This window comes from Chrysoperla carnea, chromosome 1 (genome assembly GCF_905475395.1).
Source record: "Chrysoperla carnea chromosome 1, inChrCarn1.1, whole genome shotgun sequence".
Taxonomy (NCBI): Eukaryota; Metazoa; Arthropoda; class Insecta; order Neuroptera; family Chrysopidae; genus Chrysoperla; species Chrysoperla carnea.
This window is the reverse complement of record NC_058337.1, coordinates 71190157-71198653: the sequence shown is the minus strand read 5'-3', so window position 1 is coordinate 71198653 and position 8497 is coordinate 71190157.

Here is an 8497-nt window from a genome sequence, read left to right as displayed (position 1 = left end):
ACTGGAAAAACGGGGGAAACTGGAAATGAAACATCGTTAGAAATCAGTCTTATTTTCTTACTCGGGGGTTTTTGGAGCTACTGAACTCGAATATCACAAAAACAATGGTTGGCGAGGTACCTGCTGCTCTGGGTGGGCGAACTGGGGATACCCAGGGAGGAATATGTTAGATATTCTCGTAAAACTCCAAGAGACTGGATAGATACTGCCTGCCTTGTGCACCAGATACCTCGGGGTATCTAGTACCTACATTTTCGTAGTGATATTCGTGTCCAGCGGTTCCGACAAGTTACGAGTTCGACGAAATTAGTTACATATTCTCGTTAAACTCCAAGAGATGAGATATGTATATTATTAAAAGATATGTACTTTATTAAAAAAAAAAAAATGTTTATAAAAACTCTTAGGGGATGAAAGTAATTTCAAAACAAGTGCCATTATTTGCTACTCCTAAAAGTAAAACTTTTTACTTTAACTTTTTAAAGTTCATAGAAACAATAATTAAGGAATTCCTTGAATTTAACTCATATGCTAAAAGGGTCTCACTTTCCATAAAGTCAGTTTTTATTAATTTCCGCTATGGAAAGTTTTTAGTGAGTCTACTTAAAAATTTTAATATATAATACATATACCTTGGTAAATCCAAAAATATTATGACGAGAATTTGATATTTAATGACATTTTGCGATGATATCAGTATTGATATAGTCAATTATGAATAGATTCTTAATTTTATTTACAAATGTAATTTACATTTTTACCTTTGCATACGGATCTATAATTACTTAATAAGATACATATTTTCAAAAATACTCGGTACACGTCATAAAACTTTGGTTTTTTGTTTGTTTTTGAAACGTCTCCCGTGTTTGTGTATGTATGTATTTTTTTTTTGTCCATCTTATATTGTAGTTATTCATTGTTTCCAAAAGATGGGCAAAAGCTTTTTTTTTACAAGTAGGTACCTAAAGACATGTCACGAGCAATTAAAATTTTATTAATTTTTTTTGGTATTAATAATAAAATCTATCGAAGGAATAATGAGATAATTTACCTTATGATTTAGCTCAATAATTTTCTAAATTAAAAAAATTTAAGGTAGTACGAGTGCCATTGCATTTTTGGATAAAAGGCTTGATTTTTTTATATATGAAGTTGGACTAAGTCTCAATCTAAATTCAAATTTTCTAAATTCAATATTTTGGTCGAAATGAAGTATCCACACGACTTTTTGTTGGAGAGAAGAAAATTGGCTAATTGTAAGAACGAAATAAAATTGTTTATAAGACTCGTCAAAAACGTAGCTTGATCAAAAATATTCCAAATTAGATGATTTTCACTTACAACGATGCGCCTTTTAACTATGTAAGAGAAAGAATGACAAAATATCACATGGATAAGAAATATCATTCGAATCTTTTTGTTCTTACATGTCTCAAGGCGATGCTTAGGCTTAAAATAAGTTAAGCCTTTCTAGAATGATTTTAAGATGTGTAACTGTTTAAAACTGCTGGCCTAGTGATAAAAAATAGGAACACTGCATCATAATAGGAGATCGTTTCTAAAGGATTTAAAGAATGCCTTAAATATGTAAAGTCAAGATTATAGCACAGGCTATAGTAATATTATGAACATTAACGGTAGCACAGTTCTGGAACGAAAAATCAAATCATAACAATTTATTATTTTGATTAATGAAATGTTCAAATACGTATTTTATTCCGTAATGTGTACGGAGGAAGTGATTTTTTTTTTAATGATTTTCAAAATTAAAATTTATTATTTATTAAATATAATTATTTACTGAATTTCTTAAAAAGGTAATCAAAAATGTAAAATACATAGAGTTAAATAAATTTTCCGGAAAACTTGTGTTAAATAATATTTACTTATAATAATTTCTAGTAATTTTCAAAAAAATTAAATGTATTTAAGCTCTTTGTATATATAAATGTTTTAATGCAATTTTAACAATTTATTTGTTTAAAAGACGTATTTTCTTGTATTAATAATATGTATTTAACCTTTTTTGTATTTATAAAAGTTATTTAATAAAACAAAAACACAAAAAAAAAAAAACAAACTTAAATAAAAAAAATAAATTTAAATACTTTAAAAAACTTAAAGAAACTATTAAAAGTCATTTCATTAAAAGTAGCGTCAGAGCTATTCGCTTAGTGTAGAACCTAATTAAACGTCTCATTTCAGGAATGCTTACAATTTCACACACAATAGAGTCATAATTATTAGGCGTGAAAACAACCATAACATTTTTTTGACAATCTAAATATAAGGATGTATATTTCTACACAAAACTGCTATCATATATGCAATAAGATTGCCTATATTTTACAATAAATGAAATTTGTTTTTATCGGAGAAGTTGGTACATTGATGCTTAGCGCAAGCTCTGTTCTGTATACAAGGAATATTCTTTATAATAACAAATATATTTATAAATTGTATTTAATTTTCTATAGTGGACCAAATTTTCGTTTATATTCTTTTCGATTTGTAGTTTGTTTCTACCAATGACTATTATTATTATTATACCATGTATATATGAAATATATCAAGGTATACTAAGATTAGACTCAAGTTTGTAACGCTTAAAAATATTGATGCTACCAACAAAATTTTGGTATATGTATTCATAGAATCACATAATTAGTCCATTTCCGGTTGTCCTTCTAATTGTCGGTCTGTTCGCCTGTACGATAACTCAAAAACGAAAAGAGATATCGAGTTAAAATTTTATATTGTGGTTAGGACGTAAAAAGTGAGGTCGAATTCGTAAATGAGCAACATAGGTCAATTAGGTCTTGGGACTGTAGCATCCATCTTGTAAACCGCTAGAGTTAGAACAAAAGCTTGAATATAAAATATGTTTCTTATAAAAAAATAAACAACTTTTGTTCCAATCATTTTTTCGTAAACATCACTGTTTATCCGCGAGAGCGTAAATTAGGTTAGGAACATATAGTATGTATACACGTATTGTATTTGTGTGTCAGGGAGTGGATATCTTTCTTTACTTACATGACATAAAAACTATCTATATATGGTATTTCAACAATTAACTCAGTCAATTGTTTGTTTTCACTTGTTATTATATAGTTTTTGGCGAACAGCAACGTTGTAGTTGCTTACAATTTAAATATTAAAATTTTTCTGAATTAGTTTAAAAAGAACAGTTTATCTAATGCTTCTGTTTTCTATTCATACCATTTCTTCAATTTATCTGATATACCTACATACCGTTTAATAGACTTTCCAAGAAAGAAACATTTTCAATTCGATGATGACAGATACCTATAGGTACAATGTATTAGTTATCTATATTTCAAATTTTATGTGAAAAAGAAATGCAATAAAATAATATTAATTTACCTTGAAGGAAAGCATCCTATATTTATTTATCTGCAAAGCAATAAATCTTAAAACGAATACACATCAATATGTCATACTTTTTCAATATAAAAATCATTTAAATACATAAAAATCCATTATAATTAACGAAACATCTGTTTACACGCTAACGTGTTATCGAGCGTTTTATTAAATTTAGTTGCTGCAAAGTATTTAGCATGCGTGGATTTCAAAACATACAAATAACATTAAGTATGATAAACTTGTAATTAATTGTTCAAATTGCTTTGCTTTGAGAACTAGTTTTGATTTGGTTACCGTTAAACGAGTGCTTACCAATTTGATGGATCAAAAAATAATAATTTTAATTGAGTAATCATTATTATTGTGTGACACAGAAAAAATCATAACATGAAAACAACAAAAAATCGCGTCTTTCTAGATTGTAAAGAAGAAAAGGTGTAGTTTTAATATGGGTAATGCAATTTTTTTCGAACTATTCTGTTAATTTGACTTTATTTCGATTGGTGAAAATCCCATCTATCTAGCATGTATAGTACAGAAAAACGTAATTTTGTTGGTGTTCAGATATGGTACCAAATATGAAGAGCTTCTTTCTTGAGGACATATTGTTCGTATATAAAATAACAACAACTATATAAGCTGGAATGATAGGCAAAGGTTGTAAATACTCAATTGCTGAAATGAGGAAACGGGCAGCAGGAAGAGATTATTCTTAGCTTGAAGTGTTACGAATTGTGTGAGCAATTCGGTTGGAAGTTGCTAAAAGGTGACACTGAAGCTTATATTTGTGATATCTAAAAAAGAAGATTATCTAACATATTTTTCTCTAGCCTGTTTTGATGCCGGTCCGCAGGATATGCCATATTTCTTTATCAAATTCCATTATTTACCCCCCCCCCCACCTCTCTATTGATGAAAAATAGTCTCCCGGTTAAAAAATTTACACTGTGTAGCTATGAATATTACGACACATTATACATACATACAAATATACGTTCGGCTATACGGAATTCTACATAAAGAAGTAACGTCGAAACAGGTCAAATTGGATTCAGAGATGTTAAAAACAAATATTTTCGGTTAAAATGAGGAATTACTTCGTATAAGTAAAATTTCAATCTTCTAGCTAAAAGTCAACTTGGTGAGAAGATCAAAAACGACACAAAAGAAACTATCATGTGCAGTGTAGATTTTTCTTATAGCGCATTCTTAAGTTATAGTAGAAAATTATTGTTTTCACTCTGTAAAACGAAATAAAAGTTTCATGACATATATACATCTTGATATGTTTATAGTCCTGAAATTACACTTTTTTTAAATGTATGTGAAAGTCTAGCTAGTATGTGGTAATCCTCGGAGAAATGATTCTATCAATTAAATTTTTTTACTGAGAGTGAAGCCGTAGATGTAATTCTCTAGAGTTCCAATCAAGTCGAGAAAGGGGACTTTGAGAGATAAGAAATACCCGAATATACGCATTTATAACATTAGTAAGACAGAAAGTTTATCGAATAGAGAGTCATAGATATAAGAAATATAATAAATGTTAAGGAGGATTCGATGTTTACTTGTTTCATTTCCTTAAAGACACAATTGGTCAAATTCTCACCACAAACGGCACTAGTTTTAATGAGCATAAAACATCTGAATTTTGTTTTTATAGTTGAACTATAGTAGCAATTATACGCTTTTACTTATCATTACATAACTAGGACTTAATCTGAATGATGTCTTTGTCATTCATTGTGAGCTAAATTGTTTGATCATCGTAGGATCACTTTTGATCAATCTCAATTTTTGTTTGACCACCCTTAGCTCGGAAAATATTTGCAATTCAAAATTTTCTTTGCCATAGCCTCCGCCATAAATATAACAGCGATTGTTTGATTAATGGTGAGCACAATCGATGTATCATCGTAAGACCACTTTTGACCAACATCCACAATAAAATAACACTGTAGTTTTTCATTATAAAAAAGATATAATATTTCGGACCTATCCATTGCAAAGGCTTGACCATCACTCTTTGACGTACCCCCGGTTACGAATTAAAGAAATAAAACCGTAAATACTGTTTTAAACTGAGGAAGTGAGAAATTTTTGCCTTAATCGCTAGATCATCTTAACCCACTATAAAAATGGTAAAGCAACCATCAGTTTGAAAAACATTGGAAAAAAAAATTTTTTTAACGAAAGAACGTTTCTTTGAATATTGAAGTATATTTAATGAGAATATTGAGAATATTGTGTTAACGACAAAAACATAAAAATCGGTACTTTACTGAAAAAGTAGAACATTTTGGGTATTTTGGATCTCAATCGTTGGACCATCGCAGACTAGGATGAAACAACCCCAAAAATCGTAAGACCATCTTCAGTTCAAAAAGGTTTACAAAAAACAATTTGTTTTTAACGTTCCTTACATCATCTAAGGATTTTTAAACAGAAACTTACTTCATGAATTATTTAATTTACTTTGTTGGTTTAATTATTATCATCCATCACTAAGCGAGTTACATAAGTATGGAAAAAAATTCACATTTACTCTCTTGGCTACACCACATTGACCTAACAGAAACATAAAGGTAAAGGTGTAATTTTGAGTTTAATAAAAAGGTTTTGACTTCAAAATAATAGTGCAAAAATCCTTCACCTACAATAATTATTTATTGTAGTTATTTTATATTTTATTTTATGTATTTGGTAATAAATATAAATATTAAAATTGTAGTACTTAAATGCTTTCTTGTGCTGTTCAATAAAATTGACAAGCTGTTCATGTGAGTGCGTTCCTTATTATCCAGACATTCGACTTTCCTCTAAATATTAGTTATACAATAACAATCAGGATTAAACTATTGCTTTACTGACTTTCTAAAACTTTATTATCCATAAACATTAACAGTATCTTAATATTAACAGAAAATTTGGAATTTTTATTCTTCTGCTGAAAATTTCGATTTGATTCTCTGTACTGGGAAGTTAAAAAGATATTTTTTTTTTTATTTAATAAAAAAAAAAAGAATGATTTTACAAATAACGCCATTTTTCTTTTTCAGAAATTCGATTCTTTAAAAACTTCTTGCGTTAAAATATGGTTGGCCACATTATTCAACATTTTTTCTATAAAATTCTAACCAACCACTGAAAACTTTTTGCATATTATGAGCACTATTTACAACAGTGTGACCAATGCTACTTTCAGCAAACAAAAAGTTCTAGTTATTCATAAAGCTATCAGTCACCATTTGTATTTTCGTGTGAATTTAGTATATATGTTACGGTCAAAACTCTTAACCGGTGAAAACTAATTTTAACTGACAAAATCAGTCAACTGGAGTTAAAATATTTGAAGTACAAGTAAGCAAAAATCAGTAATTAAAAACCACTTTTGACTGCTATTTCAATCAAAAAGAATAACGGAATCACAGGGCTGTTTTTGTACTGAGTTGTTTTGACCAGAGTTGTTTTTGTATCGAGTTGTTTTTACCAGATGTATTGCCCAAGTTTTTTTTGTCCAGAGTTTTTAAATACCAAGTTATTTATGACAGTTCTCGTTTAGTGATCATAACTAGTTTTTACCAGAGGCGTCAGACAAAACCAGCTTTGAACGCAAATTTACAGTCAATTATTATAGTATAGGAGCTCGCAACGTTTTCGAGAGAGAATTTTATTATTGCTGATTTTATGATATGTTGTTCCTCTTGCTCTTTCTGTTAGAGCTTGCGCCATCTGGCTGCCGGAAGTGGTTGCGTTTAGTACTGCGCAGTGCGCAGTGTAACTGCAGTGTAATGAAAAATATTTCTCATTGGGCTCACAAAGTGTAATGAAAAATATTTCTCATAGGGCTCTTATATAATTCAATTTTTTATTTCAATTCTCGGATTGACTATAACCTACTATTAGTAATGTACAAACTGATTCTGGTTATATTTTCCTTTAAAAAAAGTCTTATCTGAAGGAAAATATCACGAAATGATATCTTTTCAGCAAATGGAATTAAAAAATTCCATGGTATTCCTTTTCTTAAAGAAAGTAATCGCAAAATTGTTGATTCATGATGTCTTGTTAAAAACATGTCTCATGAGTACCGTTTAGTATCGATACAAAATATTACGATAAAAAAATAACTTTCATATAATTTCGCTAAATTTATTAATAAATTTTAATATCACGGTCAAGTTCACAACCACTTAATACTTCTATCTTTCTTTTCTTTATAAATCCATTGTAATAACAGCATATGTAACAAGTACTGATATTCAATATACAGATATTGTTCTTGATCTTTTACAATGCAATCTACAGGTGTTTCTTAAAAAGTTTTATCTTGAAATCAAAATAACTTATTATAAGTACTTCTTCTCAAATATCATTCGAAAGTTTTACTATTTGGGATACAATATCTCGGAAACAGTCAAATTTGTGTAAAAAATGGTCTGGGTAGCTACGGAAAATTTATTACCCAGCATCCTGATTTTTTAGTATACAAATCAGATTTCCACATATTATAGATCCTCAATTACTCAAAATTGACTCAATGTTGGCTCAATGTTGTCTGCGGACACTATTTTTGAAGACCAGATAAATTTTAAATAACCTGTAAACCTATAAACCTACAAGAACGTAGATACGTAAAAAATTTGTGCTTGTATATAAAAAATTGAAAATTTCAAGTTATACCGAATATGCATTATGGCTAGTTAAATAAAATCATGATTACTTTTACGGAAACCTTCGAGTATGTGAGTGCATATAGCAATCACTTTCGGTTTTGATTCAATAAATCATTGATTCACTAAAACAATCAATTATTCGTTTAGTGTCCAATTCTTCTAGTTCAGACAACCGCGTTACTGTCTTTACCTACCTTGTCAATACTTATCCCTCCCACATAGCACTAACAATATAGATAATGCTAATGTTAAAGACAAATCCACCACATGCTTTCTTTCAATCCACTTGTGCTAGCTTAGCCATCCCCCTAAACACCAACTTTACTTCCATCCTTTGGGAAATTAGACGGCCTTCCCAATTTAGTATAGGCATTAATTTAGAATGCATATAAGCAATCGCTTTGGGCCTTGGCTCCGCTTCACAGAAA